The sequence below is a fragment of the Pseudonaja textilis genome, chromosome 5 (assembly GCF_049901715.1).
Source record: "Pseudonaja textilis isolate UNSWEBS1 chromosome 5, rPseTex1.2, whole genome shotgun sequence".
NCBI classification, from domain to species: domain Eukaryota; kingdom Metazoa; phylum Chordata; class Lepidosauria; order Squamata; family Elapidae; genus Pseudonaja; species Pseudonaja textilis.
In genome coordinates, this window is record NC_141994.1 from 56,971,070 (window position 1) to 56,993,738 (window position 22,669).

At 36.4% G+C, this 22,669-nt stretch overlaps 1 protein-coding gene across 1 annotated transcript in view; it reads left to right on the forward strand.

Moving 5' to 3' along the window:
* The window catches only part of PTN (pleiotrophin), a 102,161-nt gene that overhangs the window by 76,626 nt on the left and 2,866 nt on the right, over positions 1-22,669 (forward strand). The window lies entirely within an intron of this gene.

A 22,669-nucleotide genomic window follows, 5' to 3' on the forward strand; every position in this document is an offset into this window, starting at 1 on the left:
GTGTCCATCTGTGTGTGTGTCAGAGAGAGAGAGACAGAGACAGAGACAGAGAGAGACAGACAGACAGACGGGAAGAGAGAGAAAGAGAGAGACAGAGAGAGACAGAGACACAGAGAGAGACGCACAGAGCAAGGCAGAGACAGAGACAAAGTGAGACAAAGACACAGAGAGATGTTTGTATCTATTGTAACCCCTTGACCGAAGATTGGTACACACCTTCTATCTGGGATGGATGTCCTCTTCCACTGAGTGTGCAGCTTCAGGAGGGACACACATGGAGCGGTGATGGAGGAAGGGGACACCTGCCTAGTCATCCAGATCAGCCAAATCAACCCTAGCAACAGATGTTGCAGCCAGATCACCCTCACATCCTGTATCTATCTATCTATCTATCTATCTATCTATCTATCTATCTATCTATCTATCTATCTATCTATCTATCTATCTATCTATCCATCTATCTATCTATCTATCATCTATCTATCATCTATCTGACCTATCATCCACACTTTTTGCAGTTTTCAGTTTAGTAAATAAAAACTGGTAACCATTATTAGAAAGGACAGCTGTTATTCTGTAATTTCTTATAACATTCAACAAAAAAGCCCCCAAACATTAACCATGTATATACTTTTCATTCAATTGTCCTTGATGATTTCACAATAATTCCCCACCAAAACCCTTCATTTATTAACCTATCCTTTCATCTTGATTAACGTTTGAATCCAGATCTGTTTTACAAGGAATAAATTTATTTAGATTGCTGTGCTATATCCAGTTTTTTCAGCACCTTGGTAATATACCTTTTGGAATCCAGCTGGACTTTTAATAAGATGAGATGCTCCCTACACAGGAAAAAAAAAGGTTGATAAATATAGAATGATTTGGCCTTGTGAAAGAGAAAAGGATCTGAAAATGATATTCTAAACCAGGACAACTGAGGAAAGTTAAGGGACACAAGTTGCTCATGGGCTGGAGGTTCCTCATTGCTGTTTTATGGGTTTGGATTAGAAGACCTCCAGGGTCCCTTCCAACTCTGTCATTCTGTTATTATTCAGTCTTCATGTACTTATACAGGAGGAATATAAGAAGGATTGATAGTGATGAGGGTATTTCCCATATGGTGGGCTGAAGTAGAAGAATGAATAATCAACCTGATCCATTGAGTGAGAGTTACATTGTTACAATGACAAAATATACTGCTATTTACAAATTCATCTAATTAATGCTAAAAAAGGAAAAAAAATATTCTGTGCAACATTACTTTAAATTTTAACTGTGCACTCTCGATTCTTAGTGAAAGAAATCTGGAAAACCGTAGATTTAGACAGATAGAAAAAGTATTGTCATTATAATCTGTTATACTTGGAAAACCCTACAGAATATGAACGCATCTGAAGGACACTAAGTTGGGGCAGGTTAAATAGCCAAACAGAACATTATTATTTTTAAAAAAGAAGTAATTTATCATAGTCTTGGACAATAATGTGTTCAAAATAAAAATAAAAATAGCTGATCAAGGATGCATCAATTGCAAGCACCTATGGCATTTTGCCTTGAGAACACGTTGATCTATCTTAAACAATTAAACCACCTTACCACTATTGGCTTCTATATATGCATCATGTATGTGCAGGCACTGGTGTTATCAAAACAGTGGCCATTGTTTTGTTTCAAAGATGCACTTTCCTAAAATATCTGGGGATGGGAAGTATTCCTTTGCAAATGTGCACAGATCATTTCCCACATGATTCTATAGATCATGGATGGGGACACCATGACTTGTGTTATTAAACCATAGCTCTTGGCATCCCTCAGCACAAACCATGATGGCTAGTGCAAATGGGGGTTGTAATACAGCAACAGTTAGAGAACTTTATTTATTTATTTATTTAATCAATTAATCAATTAATTAATTAATTAATTTGTCAAGCAAGCGTTAGATAACAGGTATAAGTATAACCATGGTTATGAATACATGAAATGGATACGAATAAAAGGACAGGGACGGTAGGCACGTTGGTGCTCTTATGCACGCCCCCTACAGACCTCTTAGGAAAGGGGTGAGGTCAATAGTAGACAGTCTAAGGTTAAAGTGTTTGGGGAAGAAACCACAGAGTCAGGTTCTCTCTCCCCATACTTGTGTTTGGCAACAGAGGGAAAATGAAAATGATGGTCCATCAAGAGTACCAATTTCCCTTTGAAGGAATAAGTTGTCTTTTCATTCTTGGCACCGAGAGACAGTGGTGGTATGCTACCGGTTGGGACTGGTTCGGCTGAACCGGTAGTAAAAATAGCCTCCGATGATCAGCTGAGAGGAGAGGAGAAAGAAGAGAAAAGTGCAGGATCAGCCCTCCCACCTGCCTTTGCACTTTTCTCTTCTTTATCCTCTCAGCTGATTGGCACTGCATGCCTCAGCTGGTGTGGGGAAAGCTGCATGCACAGGTTAGGTGTGCCCACACATGCGTGTGATCACCAAACCGGTAGTGGAACAGGTAGGATCTCACTGCTGCTGAGAGAGTTTTGTGCTTTAACATAGGCGTATCTCTGCCAACCGAAGAAAAATATGCCTTACTCCCTTAATTAATTTAGAAGTGTAATGAGCTCTGCAGCTGCAGCAGGCAGCGTGTAAAGAGTGATAGTGGGAGTTGAGGTGGAGAGTTGTGCTACTGTGTTTAAAACAAGATATTGTGCATCCTTCACAAAGGTGCACAGCTTGGTTGTTTATTTGCTGGCTCTCTATTGCTGCTGTTACCTAACATACTCTACAGAGTTTAGTCAAATACCAGAGACGTCATTTGGTTTACTCAGCTGGTTACTGAGACGAAGATTAGATGGAAACTGGAGGAGGCAAGAGCTTTCCAACTTGGTATCTGCTCAAATTTTCAACCTTCAGGGAAGACATTCTATATCCAATGGTGCAGATAAGTAAATCTGAACTTTAGATTTAATGTTGCTACATCCCATTCCTCTTTAGATGCCAAATGTCTTGTGTTTTACATTTTTCCAAACTTGGTGAGCTAGTCCTGCTGCATTTTCCCGATTCTTTTCATTCTGTTAAATAAAGCCTGAGATCTCTCTCTCTCTGCAGAACTCCCTTCGTGGCCATGGTCCTTAACAGTTTTTCTTTTCCTGCTAAGATTACGTCCAGTTGCAAATGTTTCTAGAAGGAAGAAATCGCTATTGTCCCATCTAAACTGAGAATAAAGTACATGTAGTGTTCATCCATGTTCAGCTCTCCAGCTGCAAATATCAGTTGTCTCTAAAAAATCTTTTGAGTTCTAGACAAACTTTTTTTTATGTTTTAGAAGGAGAATAAGGTGCTCATGTCTGGGTGGGAAGGAGAAAAGAGAGGCCTCTTACTCAGTTCAGCCATACATGGGCATAAAGGATTTTCTAGTCCAAATAGATTTTTTTTTTGTTATTTTGACCATAGTTGCTTCTTAATAGTGCCCCCACACTATTTATGTTTCCCAGAATTCCAAACTATTGACCTGTGTCTTGAATCCTATCATGATGCCTTAGTTACCAAACACCATCTAGAACAGGGCTGCCAAACTCATGGCCTACGGGCCGGATGTGTCATGTGCTGGCCACATCCCCACCCAGTGTAGTGAAGGGGGAAAAAGTCCTGATATGTCAACTGACGTCATCATGACGATGTGAGTTTGACACCTCTGATCTAGAATATAAGTCTAGAATGATCCTTTGGATTTAAAGCACTTTGCAGGATTGGTTGCATGGTTTTAAAGTCTCCAAAGTGTATTTGAATTAAGAGACTTCAAATATTCCCCTTGGTTGGGTAATACATATTAGGAGGAGAAGGAGACCAAGTTCTATTCCTTTCTTTTTTTGTGATTCTTTTTTTTTTTGAAAATTTTATTGATTTTTAAAAACAAGTATAAACAAACAAAACATAAAACATAAAAACATAAAACATCTTGTTTGAAAGCAGCTTGATCCCGGGTTACATCTCTTCGTACAGACACAAATTCAAGTTCATGCTCATTTTTATATACCATTCCATATTTTATTACCATTCTACATTTTCTATATAGCTTTGCCCCTCTTTTGACTTTCTTAATTTTATTTTATTTATTTCATCTCAATTCATGATGATTTTTTTGTGATTCTTGAAACTCGGGGAAGATGTTCACACCTTTATACGTTGTTAAGGAATGGATAATGGTCACTAATAGGTTATCTCTTCTGTGGGCAACTATTTGAATTTTCAGGTACTTATTCAATACTTCCTTTCTGGAGCAGAGTGTAGAAAGGTGAAACTTACTGGTTCCTTCCCATGTACTGTATATATTTATTACATTCATGGGGAGAACTTTTGAGTTGGTATGGAATCTCATAAGATATGTGTCATAATTTATTTGTTCTTCTTTGTTTCACTTTTATATTACTTCCTCTGACCAAGAAAATGAGAGTGAATATAAGTCACATTTAATGTATATAGCTCCCTGGTGAACTCAATAGATACTTAAATACCTATTGTGCAGTGGTGGGATTCAATTTTTTTTACTACCGGTTCTGTGGGCATGGCTTGGTGGGCGTGGCAGGGGAAGGACATTGTAAAATCTCCAGTCAGAGGGGGTATTTGCCACTTCTCTGAACTACTCACAATTTCCACTACTGGTTCTCCAGAACTGGCCAGAACCTGCTGAATACCACCTCTGCTATTGTGTACTTTAAATTTTACATTTAAATTCTGCTAACGTGAACGAAAATAAAGAATAGTTAAGAGAATTGGTACATTTTATGGATGTCAAGACAAGATTGAATTTCTCAGGTGATTTTTCAGCCAGGCAGTAAGAAGGCTTTTTCTCATTAGTTTTGACATAATTGTTGTGTCATGTATCTCTAGATGAAGCTCTGATAGCTCATCTTTTGTGATTGATATGCCCAGTCTCTCTCCTTCTCTGCAGTTTCATAAAGCTGATACATTCCACCTGATTTTGTGGTCTTAAGAATTAATTGACTTGCTTTTCTGTTTTTCCTTCTGTTTTTCTGTTTTTCCTTTTATTAGACAATTATATAGACAGGCATCTCTGCCAATTCCCTGGATCAAATTCAACCACTCACTGTCCCTCTTCACAGTTACATTTCCCCATACCCTTGGGTATTGAGGATGTCAATGTATTATTGAGGTCTGTCACCAGGGGTTGCTGTTTGCTATTAATTCCTTCTATAAGTCTAACAGCAAAATTCCAAATATAAAACAGTCCACATTTATACATGGACATACTTCAAGCATTTCTCTTGTAGACATTTGCTCCAAAATTTGACAGGTCACAGTGAAATGTTTTGATCGTATGCAGGGTCAGCTAATAGACTTTCATCCATGACGACAGTGGCCACATTCTATAATGGAGAATATTTCTATTCCTTTTGTGACCCCCAATTTATATAATGGCTTTAAAGAGAGGAAGGTTTATATAGATGTGTAACTGTGAAAGTGAGTCAGGGAAAGAAGAGAAAAAATTTCTGGAGTAGCTCAATAGGTGCAATAACAATAGCAATAAGACTTATATACCACTTCAGAGTGCTTTACAGCCCTCTCTAAGTGGTTTACAGAGTCAGCCTATTGCCCCCCAACCATCTGGGTCCTCATTTTACCCGCCCCGGAAAGATGGAAGGCTGAGTCAACCTTGAACCATTGAGAATTGAACTGCTGAATTGCAGCCAGCAGTCAGCAGAAGTAGCTTGCAGTACTGCATTCAAACCACTGCACCACCATGGCTCATTAGTATAATTAGCTATTCTGAAATATAAGCTCTTCCTGCATCAGGCTAAAGGCTCAAAAGGTCCAGGATTTTCTTTACAACTAGATACCAAGAGAAAGTCCACAAACAGAGTGCAAATGCAGTAACTTTCTGCCCCATATATGAATCAATAAGAGAATCAAGCATTCTCTCTCTCTCTCTCTCTCTCTCTCTCTCTCTCTCTCTCTCTCCCTCCCTTCCCCCCTCTCCTCTGCAGGTATACAATTTCATTAAATAGTTAATAGAATAAAATAGAATATAATTCTTTCTTTCTTAACCAAATGTGATTGAACACTCCAGAAATTTGTTCATCCAATCACACTTGTTTGGGTGTTCAATCACACACACAAAATTTGTATGTCCAATCACACACAAAAGTGTATGGTCTTGTTGATGCTACCTATTTTGTCCTGGTCATTATCTTTCTTGTATTGGGAAGAAGGAAAAGTGCGTCAGGACAATTTGGAGTTCCCCAATTCACCAAGAGACACTGCCCAAGAAGTGGGCCAAGCCAAAGGTTGCCTCCCCACCATATGAAAAATTGCAAAATGGCATGACAGGTCTATGAAGGCATTCTTGTTTCATCCTTCTTCTTTTTCCACATGGGATATTGACCCCAAGATGGCTTTAGCTCAAGAAGCGAAGTAGTTTTTGAAAAGAAAAGAACACTTTCATCTTATAGTATTTGTCTCTTGCTGCATCTATAATAGCAGCTCAGATTTTTTCCCCCTGAAATCCTTTAATGATCAGCAAAGTCTTTCCATGGTCACAGGACACAGCACAAAATAAGGGCAGGAAACATGGTGGATTCATTGCATGTGTTTAAGTGAAGATTAAATAGCCATCAGAATTTAGTTTGAATTCCTGTTCTAAATGAGCATGGAATCCTTGACCAATCCTTATAAATCTGTTTTCTGAATCTTGGCTAGAGAAATTGAATTTTATTCATGTACACAGCTCAAGCATCAGTATTCCAGGCATTTAAATTGATCAAATTATGATGGCATATCATACTGACACTAAGTAAATGGAAGTAGCTTTTCTTTTTTACATTTTTAATATCTATGTAAACATGTTTAAGATAGATAGATAGATAGATAGATAGATAGTCTTTTCAGTATCCTTTTAAAAGCCTTGCAATAAAAATTGAGTTTAAACAATGTAAAGTTATTGAACTAAAATGCTGAAATGCTTAAAACCTATGCTTGTTTAAAGCTCTTTCATACGAATTCTATCATAAAATGCTGGATTTTCCTCCCTTTGATTTTGTGCTCTCGGTTTCAGGTGCTTCTGATTATTGTACTGCTTAATCTATAATATGGCTCATTAGATGGATGCATGAAAAGGTTAATCTTTAGCATTACTGGAGGCAAAGGAATAAGCTGTTGCTTAGAATAATTTGGTAGGGAAAGGAAGGATTTTTCTGATATTGGCAAGAGTTGCAAACAAATCATATTTAACTAAAATAGGATTAAGAAATCTGGGGTTCTGTATTTTGGGTGAACCCAAACCAACCAATGACTTAACATGCTGAATGAGCCATATGTCTATATTGTGGCTCATGGTTATTGTTTATCTGCAATAATAACATGATCGGAACAATTGTCTTTTGTTAACCTAGGTTTAGAATTTCATGAGTGGTGTGTCAAACTCCATTTTATTGAGGGCCACACCATGGTTGTGTTTGACCTCAGGGGGGCAAGGTCAAACACTGGGTGTGGCTGGGGTGGGTGTGGCCAGGGTGGGCATGGCCACTGGCCCTCTACCAGAGAAAATGGGACCTGGGAGGGCCGTATGCACAACCCTCTCAGGCTCCATTTTTTTTGCTGACAAATGGCTGCAAGAGGCCATCGCAGCTGAAAATGGAGCCCGGGAAGGCCACACGTGGCCCTTGTGAGCTCCATTTTCACTGGCAGAGGTACTGTGGGTTCATCCTTCACTGTTTCTAGGGTGGCTTCGTGGGCCAGATCTAAGTACCCCGTGGGCTGGATCCCACCCCTGGGCCTTGAGTTTTACACCTCTGAGTTATATGAACACACTCTATACTATATAGGAAATGTCTCCTTCAATCCCCTTTTCCTACCTTATTCCAGCCTTCCAGAAATCTTCGAATGTACTTTTCTCCTGTCCTTATATAGGGCCAATGATTTTTGCCTTGGTATGGTAAGAATTTGGTTTTTTAAACAAATGTAATAGGAGTTGTAGTCCAGCACATCTGGAAAATTCTAATTGGAAGACAGGTGTTTTCAGACATGCTTACAGTTAATGCTTAACAATGGGACCTTTCCCAAGTGTAGGAAATGGAAGCTTAAGGAATTCGTTACTTTGCCAATTCTTATCTGAGCTGACCTGATCTTAAAAAATACATCTACCAGGAATTATTTATCACTATATTTATATTTTCCAAAACTTCTGGCTTTCTGTTTAGTCCCCAAAATAGATTTTTAGGGCATCCTAATCATTGCGTTGGACTTAACAGGCTTTGAAAAGCAGTCCATTCCAGGGCAGAAAATGGCATGAATAATGGCTTCCGTTAAATAGTGGATAATATTGGCAGAATTTTTTTTTCCCACGGTGATGCTATTTTTCTTGGGTGAAAGGGAGAAAAAGAAGAAAAATTAATCAGAACAATGGCTTTACTTGTACATTTGGCACTCAGCAGTGCTTCTTCACAGTGGGAGCACCGCTTGAAGCTATTATGCTTATTGAGATATGTTTTTAAAAAGAGATAGAGGTAGAATAAGTTAATATTTATTCTAATTATTATTCCAAGTGAATAAGAAAACTTTTCCATTCTGAATCCGATGGTCCTTTCTCTTTTGTTTATTTTTTTTTCATCACTTTCATTTCATTTTTTTTTGCCCTATACAGGTAATCCTCAACTTACAACAGTTCGTTTAGTGACACTGAATAACACTGAAAAAAGTTACTTATGACCATTATTTACACGATCTTTGCAGTGTCCCCATGGCCACATGACCACAATTCAGATGCTTGGCAACTGGTTCATATATATGATGATTGCTGTATCCTGGGGTCATGTGATCCCCTTTTGCGACCTTCTGACAAGCAAAGTCAGAAGCCAGATTCACTTAACAATCATATTACTAGCCTAACAATGGCAGTGATTCACTTAACAACAGTGGCAAGAAAATTTGTAAAATGTTTCACTTAGCAACATAAATTTTGGGCTCGATTGTGGTCATAAGTCGAGGACTACCTCTATAAGCACCTCACATAAACATGAAGAGGAGAGTGTCTCACTTGGTTAAGTTTTGTGTGGCTGGCAAATTTAGGAAACCAGAACCACTTAGTTTTCTGGAAAGATCTTCATTGTGAATAAGATAAAGGTAAAGGTTCCCCTGGCACATATGTGCTAGGCATTTCCTGCTCTAGGGGGTGGTGCTCATCTCTGTTACAAAGCCAAAGAGCTAGCGCTGTCTGAAGACGTCTCAGTGGTCATGTGTCCAGCATGACTAAATGCCAAAGGCACACGGAACACTGTTACCTTCCCACCAAAGTAGTCCCTATTTTTCTACATGCTTTCGAACTGCTAAGTTAGCAGAAGCTGGGACAAGTAACGGGAGCTCACTCTGTTACATGGCACTAGGGATTCGAACCACCAAACTGTTGACCTTTATGATCAGCAAGCTCAGCGTCTTAGCCTTTGTACTCAGATAGATGGAACAAAATCTCGAAAGCCTGTCAAAATAATGTTCAGATCAATTTATAGCTGGTACAATTAAAACAAAGCTACTCTGTATCTATATCTCACATTTCCCCCCTCCTTTGGACTAAAGATTATTTTTTCAATAATTATCCAAGTCTCTCCTCTTATACTTTTCTTTCCTTCTTCATGTCCTGAGGGTCTGTTAGGCACATCATTATATTCTTACAGAGGATTGTTGTAAATTTGCATCCTTATTTGAGAATGCTAATGCTCTTTTGGGTTATGCAATATGGCTTAGGCAATATGGCTTAGACATTGTGACAAACACTACAGCTGCTGTTTATAAAGAAGAGATAACCTTTCAATATTCTCTTCCTCTCTGTGTGTAATTTGTATTAAGGATTTTGATTAAAATAAGGACAAATTACTACAAACTAAACGTATATAAAAAGAATAGGAAGAAAGAATAAGTGCAAGAAAAAAGGAAAAAAGTAGAAAGAGAAAAAAGAACATAATAAAAAGAAAACAAATTAAAAAGTGACTTCCAACTTCATTACAAGGTATTTCTTTATTCCATATCCCATCTCTTAAAGATAAAGGTAAAAGTTTATTCTGTCTAGATGTGTTGACTTTAGGGAGTAGTTCTAATTTCCATTTCTTAGCGGAGAGAACCAGCATTGTCCAAAGACACTTCCATGATCATGTGACTGGAATGACTATATACCAAAGTGCATGGAACACTGGTACGTATTTATCTACTCACATTTTCATGCTTTTGAACTGCTGCTGAGAAGGAGTTGGGACAAGTAATGGGAGCTCACACCCTTGTGTCATGCTCAGATCTCAAACTCAAGCTGCCGGCTTTCCAGCTAATAAGCTTAGTATCTTTAACCACTGAGCCATCGTGCCCCCTTCCCATCTCTTAATTATAAACAAATCCATAAAACAACAACTTTTTAATCCTAGTATCAGCAAAAAATCGGTAGAGTTGCATGAAAAAGTTTGATTTTACTCTGGATCAAATAAACCAATTTTATGTGATTATATAACAGTCTTAATCGTTAATTCAATCACACGTTGTCATAGAATTTAATTTTTGTTCAATTCCTCTTTATCCCATAACACAGACTTCTTCAATGATTTTACAAACATCGTTACTAAATCCATTAAGAAATGTTCAAGGTGATTCTCTTAGTTTGTCACTGCTTTTCCCCTTTAATTTTTAAATTTTAAGCCTGTTTCTTTTGTATATCCAATAAAGCATCCTTTTCCAAATCATTCTCTTGGCCTGTCATTTGTAGTTCGGTTTTAAGTACTTTCTCTGTTTTGTCAGACAAAATTTGCTCCATATCCATCATTCTCTCCTTAACATCTTTTGGACTTCGTTTATCCATAGAGGTAGTCACCATTGCTAACACTGTTGATATTGTGGCTGCTAAATTTTGGCTCAATTCTTGAAACATCTTTAATATTTTTCTTATGATATTTGTGCCATTTTGTAAGATCCAGTGCTAAATAACACTAAAAGCAGACTTGTATTTTTCCCTTGTCATCTGCTGCACTTCTACTTAGACTTTTTAGTCTTCTCTCTTGTCCAGTTTCTACAATCATAAAATTGTTTTTCTTTGTTGTGACTTAAAATAGCCAAGGCGGTCAAACTAAATCTGATTCTCATGAGAAGGTATTTATTTTTTTATAGCTAATTCTAAAATCTTATAGCAAAAGTGAATATTTCAAATTTATTTGGATCCTTAATCCATTTATAACTTTCTTAGATTAAAATCTTATTTAGCTTTTTGCTGTTTATTGCAAATTGTTTAAGTTCTTAACCTTATAATTATTCTTTTGTTCAGAGTTAAAGCTAGACTAGCCTGGTGACATTTCAAACTTGTCGTTCTGAAGGTCTCTAATTGCTTTAGGATAGTTAATAGGCAATTTCCAAAAATGATTAGAAAGTGAACTTAGTGCCCTTTCAAAGGCTCTGCTGTGGCTCCAAGCCAAACAGTTAATCCCTTAATTTCCAGATGCTCAAACCTGCAGAAAACAACCCTAACCCTAACCCTAACCCTCTCCTTGTAAAATGCAGCTGGCAAGAGCACATGATCTCACATTCTTTCCTTGTCTATTCACTGGTTCTTGGACTGATGACTTGCTTTTATGGAGAAATCTTCAGTTTTCCATAACTCCTCCAGAAGTCCACAGAACATTCCAAGATTTCAAAAATTTGCTAACTCTTGTCTTCAAATAAGGCTCCCCCTTTGACTTTCCTAATCTAAATGTTTCTATCCAATCTGTTATACAATTTAAATAAGGATTCTTTTGCCCCTTGAAACTGGTAGGATTTTTTTAAAAAAATTTTTTGGTGAAGATGCTAGGATGGTTATCAAATAAAAGAATAAAGAAAAGGAAATATAACAACATAAAAACAAATCTTTCTCAGAATCAATCATTGGAAGATTTATAAGCTATTGTTATTTGTAAAGAATAAAAGAAGCAAGAAAAAGAATTGTGATATGAATGCCCTGCAGTTTGATCACCAGTAATGATGTTTTGAATCCTTGCAGGCATTTTAGAGACAAAAAAAACTTATTTTTTGAATTGGTTCCACTATGAATCATATCTGAGCATGACCATGATAGAGCTCCCATCATAGATATTAGTCATCAGATGCAAGGCCAGTTATCAAAAAAAGGAATATAGAAAAGATAATATAGCAATATAAAAATAAATTTCTCGGAACCAACTACCAAAGGGTTCACATTTCTCCATTATTATAAAGAATAAAGGAGTCAAGAAAAAAAATAAGAAATTATTCTTGCTTGCTTCCTTCAATTTATTTTTGTTTAAAGAATTATTTTAAAAATTGGTTTCAACTTTTGCTTAAAGAATTACTTGAACAATAGGCAAAATTATCAATTCTTAATAGCAGGTATATATTGATTTTTCAGCAATGACTCAGAAGTTACATCACTTTGTTTTTAAGTGGATGGTTTCCAAAACAGAACAATGTCCTACACCATGATATATAGTAAAAAGGGGATCCATTGAAAGGCATTGTCAACTTTGAAACAGATCAGGCCTGCCGCAGCCATCTTTCCCTTTCTCAGACTGCCACACAGTGTGGGAGGGGTGAAGTCTGGAATGTCAGATCAGACAGCAACAACAGATCATTCTGTGGGAACCAAGGTCATCTCAACAGGCGCTGGCCAGAGACTGGAGGGAGTTGCCAAGGAGATGACAGAACACCTAATTGGACAATGTGACCTGTGAAGGAGGGAATTATCTATTCTTTAATTATACTGAAACCACGGGAACTATTTAGAACTGGTTTTGTTTTCATTCATGCTGAAACAATGTACTCAATAAAACAGTTCTTGGAGAAAGCTGAAAGTCTTGGAGCGCTGAATTGGTTGGGTTCATTATTCAGAATCTTGACAAGTTGACAGGCATTTTTCCAAGTTCCTGCAAACTTTGAGTCTTTTGCTTGGCCTGGTGAGACATGGATATCCAAGGCATAGTACAAAGGTGCAAAGGATCAGGACCATTCACTGTTACAGTTCAAAAAATGTATTGTTCAAGGCTGTACATAAACATCTAATCAACTAAAGTTTAATACTAAATTGTCAACAGATAACGGGCAACAGAATTCAAAAGTGATTGGACTTGGATCATTTGTGAGAATATAACAACTCTAAGCTGATGACATGCTTGACTCTTCCTCCCAGTCTTCTATCTCCTCTTCTCCTACATGATAGGGATAGGCAATTCATAGTATATGTACTACAGAAACCTTACCCAACTTTTATAGCCCTTGGATCTCATAAAAATAATATGCATTAAATTAGAATAACACAATTGTGATTAAATTGAACAAAGTACAAAACATATGAAAATTTTCATTGTTCGGCTGTTTTCATCTGTTGGTGAAAATACATGCGGTGCTGCCAAACTATCTAAACTTTCTACTTTAGGAAACTTGAGAAAACGTGAACTCTAAAAAGGAGGTGCATCTTCAAGAAACACCAACTGTTGTTGAAAATGACAAATGTGTCACAGTCTTTTTTCCCCACTTCTCTGAAATCAGGTCATTATATTGAGAACATTTCTATTCATGCAGCAGGAAGGCAGTGATATACCTTGCAGATATAGTGACACCATAATATAATGATATTTTACTAGAGAAAAGAGAAAGTGGATGTGCAGATCTGGTTTGTAAGTTTGGATAGGTTACATGAATATGCAAGTGGATTTCAATCCACTAATAGTTCTAGGATAAGTAACTTGTAAAAAAAAAGATGGATAATTAAGAGTAGATGGTAGGAAAAACCCTTGAATTGCTCTCTGACCAATTAGAAGAGAATTGCCACAAGATCCAGGATGATCAATTGCAGTTTATTCAATAAACAATTCATTGTGTAACACACAATGTACTTCTTGATTTATATATTTAACACCTATCAATGAATGTTGGGGTTTTGATTAATTGTGCCTCAGAAAATTTAGTCATGTCTGATAATGACAGAAGCAATTTATATCCTACCAAAACTCTCGTTCCTGGCAGAAATGATGCATCATAAAGCATCACAGTAACTCAAATAGGCTAATTTACAGAATCTGTCCAAAATCTGGAACCCATACCCGCCCCAATGGATTTTAAATTTGGCAAATTTGGTAAACCATGTTATGACATAAACCATAAAACATTTTATGATGTAATACCAAAATGATATAGAAATTCCCTGTGCTAAAGTTTGTATCCCAGCATTTCCAGTGAAGGCAGTACAATGTTTTAAGGTTAAAAATCTTAATTTTTATGATTTTTAAACAACATTTTCAGGTAACATTAGAAGCTTTGTCAAGGAATTGAGGAATCTAGTAAGAAAATATCTTAAAATAATAATTCAAGAGATCATAGGTTGTCTACTCTATATACTACTAAAATTCCCATTCCCATAATTTTTAACCAGGTGAAATGGTGCACCATAAGGGTAACAATTTTTAACCAAGATCCCTCCAATGGGCTAACTTACAGAATGTATCCAAAATTTGGAATCCATGAGCCCCATGGAATTGAAATTTGGCAAATTTCCTATAATATTTTATTACATAAATTTATCATAAAAGTTTTATGACATAATCCAAGATGTTATAAAACATTTCATATGGACAACTAACATTTGATTGCACTATACACCTCAACATGGGCTAGTTTCAAGGCAGATGCATCTCTGAATATCTCCTTGAATGTATAAGAACTTTTTCAATGATGGCAGTACATTAAAAAAATGTTCCATTGAAGGCATTGACGTATCTCGTAAGAAAATGTTTCTGAAACAATGACCCAATGATGGATTGTCTAGTAGTGGTTAATGTTCTGGGCTTGGACCAGTGACAAGAAGATGCAAGTCCTTTTCCTACTATATCACTTGAGACTTCAGACTCACTATATCACTTGAGACTTTCAAGAAGAGATTGGACTGCCATTTGTCAGAAATGGTGTAGGGTCTCCCACTTGGGCGGGGGGTTGGATTAGATGACCTACAAGGTCCCTTCCAACACTGATTATCTGTTAAATCTGTTCCTCAACCATTTCTCTCTCAGCCTAATTTATCATATAGGATTATTACTGTGGAAATAAAATGAAGATAAAGGAGACCTCAAAGAAAGGGGGAAAAGATATGCAACTAATAAACCAAAACAACCTTCAGTTCTTCCAGTGCCTGCTTCTTCATCAGTCTAGAAGGCTTCCATATCTGGGCTGCAAAGATAGAGATTGGCAGCAAAGAGATATTAACAATTTAATTCTTCGTTGCCATTTAGTGATTGTTTGGATCTTTACATGCTATTGATCAACGTGGCTGCCATCTGCACAACCTCAAATATACTGTTCAAGCTTTGCAGTTCCAGTGAGAATCAGCATTCTTACATATTGTCTGTGTCAGCATCATTCAGAATGCTGAGCCATTTATTGCTCCTAATGGAAAATAACAAAATCTGATTAATTCAATGAATCAAGTTGTGCAGCACATTGTTGGAATTCTCCATTCCTTTTGCCAGGACATACAATACTACAGTGGTCTAGTTGCATCAGCAAATTGGATCCAAGAACTGACATATTTTGCAAGAAATGTGTGGAGCTTTTATGGAATCTGATACAATTCACCATTGTTTGTGTTCAAGCCAACCCAGTTCCTCTGCTTACTGAAAAAGAATAAATTGCAATGTATGTTTAATTTGATTTCCACGAAGTGTTAGTTATTATGTTTCTCTTCTGGGGGACAAGCTTTCAAATGGCTTCTTCCTTAAAAAAAAAAATCATATATAAAGGGGCTGACATTAAAAAAAAACCTCAATCTATATCAATTCAGAACTATCTAATATTGCGACCACACTATTAAGGAAAAAATGCTGAATATTTAGATGTGGTACCCAACTGCACTGACTTTGGTTAGCTGAAGAAAGACCTCTGATTTAATCATAGCACAATTTATCATCATTTTGCACTTTTCAATACTTACCAACAAAATTGGGTTGTTCCGATACTGCAAATGAGTAAAGATAATATTTGGACTTCTCCAAGACATATGTGGTTAATTTTTTTTTATATAAATTTTTATTGGTTTTTAAAACAAACATAAACAAACAAAACATAAAAACATCAAATCATCTTCCATATATATATACGTACAGTGTGCCGGTTGGTTTACAAATTGTTTTGTGCTTCCATTTCATAGTCTTCAATTATAATGACATTGTTTATAATCTCATATTTTCAATCAATATATTAAATGCATTAATATCATTATTAATCAATCATTTGACTATACTTTTATTCATTCATGTTTTCCAAAATGATCATATTTTACTTAATTTGTTTTATGACAATTCAGATTATCATCCCAGATCTATCCTAGAATCATTTTGTAGATATAATAAAAGAATACAACTTTATATATTTATTATTTTCTAAAAGTCTACATATTTCATTAGCATATTTTATTGTCTAACCATTGATGGAATAGATCCCAAATTTTAAAAAATTGTTGAACATCTTGTTCTCTAATTTCAAATGTCAATCTACTCATTTCAGCACATTCCAATATTTTCTTAATGATTTCCTCCTGTAATGGTATTTTCTCATTTTCCAGTTTTTAGCAAGTACAATCCTAGCCGCTGTTAATACATTTACAATCAGGTATTTCATGTCTTTACTATATATTTCAGGTAAAATTCCCAATAAAAATATTTCTGGTTTCAAATCTATATGCTTTTTTGTCATTTTTTCCAACCACGTGTGGATTTTAGTCCAGTACTTTTTAACATCTGCACAAGTCCACCACATATGGTAATATGAGCCAGGTATCTGATGACATTTCCAACATTTTTCGGATTTATTCTTGAACATTCTTTCTATTCTTGTCAGGGGAAAGTGCCACCTGTAAAACATCTTATACAAATTTTCTTTATATGCTGTTGACATTGTCATTTTATAATTTTGAGACCACAGTTTTTGCCATTTCTCTAGATCAATCCCATATCCAAGATTCTTCCCCCAAGCAATCATAGTTTCTTGAACTTGTTCTTCTCCTAGTTTAATTTCTAATAAATATCCATACAATTTTTTAATCACCTTTTCATCAGTACCTGTCAAAATCTTATCTAAATCAGTCAATTTATCATAGAAACCTTCCGTTTTAGAATCTTTATCATACCTTCAATGTATTTGCGCATATCTTTATACCTTGTTCCTCTAGTTTTTGTATAGATTTAAGTTCACCCTTTTCATTCAATATTTTACCATATCTAACTGTTTATTCCTTTTTGTATATTATAGGATAAGAAAATGCTTCAATAATCAATAGCCAGACTGGAATTTTCAAATAACATTGTCTTCTAATCTTCTCTTTAATCTTTAATCTTCTCCCAACTTAACCATAGAGACTCCCATATATAATATCTTCTAAAGTACCCCTGTGTTTTAGTTCCTTTATACCATAAAAAAGCATGCCACCCCAACAACAGGTCATGTCCTTCTAATGTCAACAATCTAGTATTTCTTAATGTTATCCATTCCTTAACCCACATCAAATTTGTAGCTTGGTAATACAACTCCCAATTAGGCAAACCAAATCCTCCTTTTATTCTAGCATCTTGCAAAAGTTTTAACTTTATTCTCGCTTTTTTACCTTGCCATATATATTTCAAAACAATTTCATTTAAATTTTCAAAGTAGTCTTTTCCAAGCCTAACTGGAATTGTTTGAAACAAATATAAAATTCTGGGTAATATATTCATCTTGATTGTTGATATCCTCCCTATTAATGACAGTTGTAAATTTTCTGTTCTTGCCGTGTAAACATTAAACCTTTTGGAATCAGCCATCTATAATTCACCTCTTTTTAAAGTAATAATTTGGTCAATTATCGGTATTCCCTTATCATCTCTCTCACTCTTCTGGGTACTTGTTTCAAGACCACAATCTCCTTATCTTTGTATTTCAATGTTTTCTCTCTTACCACTTGCAACATTTGCGTTTTAATGGCTTTCTTAGTAAATCTGATGTGAACTTTTCTTGGTAAGCTATTTCTCATCGCATATCTTGTGAAGACTCGATAAACCTCATCGATTCCATCCATCATCTTCTCTTCAGTTATTTCCAAAGCTTCAGCCAATATTTCTATCATTATCTCAGGTAGATTTTGTCCTTTTTCTTCCTCCATGTTTTGGAATCTAAGATAAAGATCTGTCCATCTCCCATCTCATCATACCACTTTTATCTTGTTCAACCATGGTTAATCTGTTATCAATGTCTCCAAGCTTCTTGTCTCTTTGTTGATCTTCTTCAATTTTTTGGAGTCTCTCATCATACTTCATCATCATTTGTTGGATGTTCTCCACTTTTTCATTGGTTTTCCCTGTTCTTTGTTCAATGTTCTCTGTTCTTCATTCAATGTTCTCTATTCTCTTTTCAATATTCTCTGATCTTGTCTGAGTATTTTGAATTCCTTGCATAATCATCTGTAGGGCCACTTTTTCTTGTTCTTTTTTTTTGCCTTAATATTGTCTGTATTGAACGTTGTCCTCCAGATGGTGGAGAGGAAGAAGTGGCAGTTGAAGAACCAGGAGCTGTTAATTTCCTACTCATTTTGAGGAGTTCAAAATCTTCAGGTTCTTATAGACCTTAATCCAGTTGTAAAATAACCAATTTCAGTTCCAAATAAAAATAGTAGGAAAAAAGTAGGAGAATAGTAAGAAAAGAGAAGCCAAATAGTAATAATAATAGAAAAAGAAGAAAAAAATTCTTCAGGTTCTTGTATATCTTAATCCAATCAGTTGGTTAGATGACAGTAGAATATTTCTAAGCCTCTAGTTGGCAGTGTTACAAGGTTTATTTAGCTTTCACTTTCCCCCTCCTTTTCCAAGCAAAATATAATAAGAATTAACTTTTTAAAAAAGAAAAAGATATTTAAAAAATAACTAAAGGGGAGTCTCTGGCTTAAAATATTATAAAATCAAAAAGGAGAGAAGAATATATAAAAAGAAGAAAAAAAACCCAGTCCAGTTTCAAAATATAAGATCATGTGTAGAAATTCCAGCAATGAGAAAAAAAAAATTACTTTGACATTCCTGTTTAAAATCGCCGCTTAATCACTTCTGTCAAAACTTTTACAGATTCTTTCTTTCCCTTAGGGTGTCCTTTCAAATCTTAAAATAAAGAAAAAGTTCTCACCAAACTGGCACACTCTCTCTTTCTGTTCTCTTTCGTTTTGGAGCCTTCCCAACTTCAGCAGCTTTAATGGCTGCCTATTTGCTGGAAAAAGAGCTTCTCCTGGATCTACCAGGAACTTTGCGATATCCCTGGGAATGGCAGGATGTGCTCTTTACATTCACCATCTCTTCGGGACGGTTTAGATCCACTTGGACCGTCCAAGAGCAAAGATATCAGCTGCAAACTCAGATCTCCAAGATCACATGCTGTATTGTCGTGACGCCATATGTGGTTATATGTGGTTAATTTTCTTAAAAAAGAAAAAAATACCTTCTAAACTAGTTTTTGCTTCATTATAAATGCCCCATATACTGTAATTTCTGTAGTTTCTCAGACGATTTCTTTCCCTACAAAAAAAGCTTCTGCTTTATTCTCAGGGTGCTTGACATATTCCTTTTAATCTCTTTTGGTGCTTTTTAAAGTGTTACTAAGGGTTGCTACTGCTCATATTCTCTTTAGTTACATAGCTTTTACTCACCCTGAAGTCTGTCTGATGTCCATATTTCCCCATCTGAACAGAGACATGGGATGAGTTTTCATGGATTTAAAAAAAAACTGTGAGAAATCAGGAGACTGAAGGCCACAATAAAAGAAGGGACATTCACTGCATTAATGCATTCACAAAATGCAAAAAAAAAATGCATTCTACTCATAAGTACTTTCATGAATTTCTCCTTTTGGAAAAAAAAATGAAAGCAAATCAGACTTGAGTATGAAAAAAGTGAGAATAAGTTGCATTGTTAATTTGGTAGATAAAGAAGCTCTTTGGTTCCATCAAATAGCAAGAGTTGTTGACTTTTTCCTGACAGATTTGGCAATTTATTTATTTATTTATTTGATTCGTCAATCACTTACAAGATAATGGGTCTAAGTGTAAACATGAGTAAGAATAGAGGAAATAGGTACGAATAAATGGGGACAATAGGACAGGGACGGTAGGCATGAGTGTGTTCTTATGCATACCCCTTACAGACCTCTTAGGAATGAGGCGAGATTTTGTTTGAGTCTCTTCTTGGCCCATTGTGTTAACTCCATGGAAGAGAACCATGAGTGAATAAACAGAAATAGGAACTTCCAAGGCGAAGGCAGAGTATAAGAAGCTGAGGTTAAGATTCCAGTTCCTTAATCCTTGGTCAAAATCCCCAGTTCTGAGTTTTCCTATTTTGACTTCATTTTTAATCCAAGATGAGTTTCAGAAATGTAAACTTTGGGGTCCTCACAGTTCCATGTATGTCACTGTTGTATATTTGAATAGCATCAAATGAAATTTACAAATACAGTCTACCTTGCTGAAACAGTATTAGAGATAAGGGTAGAAGCTGATATTAGGCTCCATAAAAAAATTTCTGTCTACTTAAAAAAAGAAAAGAAAGGAAATGTCTGTCATGTCTTTATTTTTGACCAAATTAACTGACATCTATCGATATATTTTGCCATTTGATTTGGATAACATCTGCAAAATTTCAAAGCAATTTTTTTTGTGTGGTTATTTGAGAGGAATTGTTAAATTTTGGAAGTAGTAAAGCAAAATGTTTGTTTCCCCTTTTCCAATATTATTTGGAGGGAAGATGGCTCCACACATATTCTATTCTTGCATATCTTTTACACCGGTGTTTCAGATTAGTCAGGATACTGGAGAGTAGCTTGTCAAATTTAATTCCTTGTATGAGTTTTGTGGTTGGTTCATTGCATTGCTAAAGTTGGCATCTTATCCTGAAGTGTGATAAGCATTTTCATATAAATAACCTGTGTTCATGTATATTGGTGTGCAGGAATGCATGTGTGCTTGTATATGTGAAATATGTAGAAGAACAGTACAGAAAAGAATAGAATAGAAGAGTTGGAAGGACCTTGGAGGTCTTCTAGTCCAGCCCCCTGCTCAAACAGGAGATCCTATACCATTTCAGACAAGTGACCATCCAGTCTCTTCTTAAAAACCTCCAGTGATGGAGGGCCCATGATTTCTGAAGGCAAGTTGTTCCACTGCTTAATTGTCCTCACTATTAGAAAGTTTCTCCTTAATTCTAGATTGCTTCTCTCTTTGGTCAGCAGGTTCTGACCAGTTCTGGAGAACCGGTAGTAGAAATTTTGAGTACTTCAGAGAACCGGCAAATACCACCTCTGACTGGAGATTTTATAGTATCCTTTCCATGCCACGCCCACCAAGCCATGCCCACAGAACCGGTAGTAAAAATTTTTTGAATCCCACCACTATTTTCAACTATTGTTCCTTATCTTGCCCTCTGGTGCTTTGGAGAATAATTTGACCCCCTCTTCTTTGTGGCAACCCCTCAAATACTGGAATACTGCTATCATGTCGCCCCTAATTCTTCTTTCCTTTAGACATCTAGAATAGAGCATTTGTGGCAAAGGTGTAGAATGGGCTGCTCACCTGCATAATGAGCACATTCGAAAGATTCCCCAGTAAGAAGAAAACAGTGGCAGGTAACTCAAAGCATTTGTGGGTGCAGGTATGTGTTTTCAGAGCCATGCAGCATCTTCTCATTTGTCTTCCACTGTTGGACTATGACTTTTTCTCCAAGAGTTAACTGATATTTTGGGGGGGTCCTCCACCAGCTAATCCTTGAGACAAACACTTGCATGCCAAGCATAACTGGCTGTTGAGATAAGAAAAGCTGGGTCTGCATCATCATGGAGTCTCTCCTCTCCCTCCATTTCTTCCCACAGTATTAATATCTTTTTAAAAAACTGGGGAGGGAAGGATATCTGGAAAATAACATTAAACATCTGCATAGGTGATGAAATACATTGCCCATTTTTAAATCACACATTTATTTTTAACATTTCTTTGTCAGAGGGAGAAGGCAGGTGTGGACAAAGTCTCCTTCCTGCAAAAAGCAAAACCCCACTAACTTCCTCTTTTCCTATGGCTGCAAGATGAATGGTGGTTTTGGCTGCTCCTTCTTGTTCCTATTCCAACCCATTCATCAGTTTTGAGTAGGTAAAGGTAAAGGTTCCCCTCGCACATATGTGCTGGTTATTTCTGTCTCTAGGGGGGTGATGCTCATTTCCATTACAAACCCAAAAAGCCAGTGCTGTCCAAAGATGTCTCCATGGTCATGTGGCCGACATGACTAAATGCCAAAGGTGCACGGAATGCTGTTACTTTCCCACCAAAGTCGTCCCTATTTTTCTACTTGCATTTTTACATGCTTTCAAACTGCTAGGTTGGCAGAAGCTGGGACAAGTAACTGGAGCTCAATCCATTACATGGCACTAGGGTTTCGAACCAGCGAACTGCTGACCATTCTGATTGACAAGCTCAGCGTCTTAGCCACTGAGCCACCATGTCCCTAGTTTTGAGTAGACAAGTGAATAAAACAGAAGTGACAGCAAGATCAGAGATTTTCTGAAGGTCAATAGCAAATCTCATAAAACCTATGGGCTTTAGAAGATAGGTGGCTATTCTTCTCTGACTGGTTCTTTTACCTTGGCAAT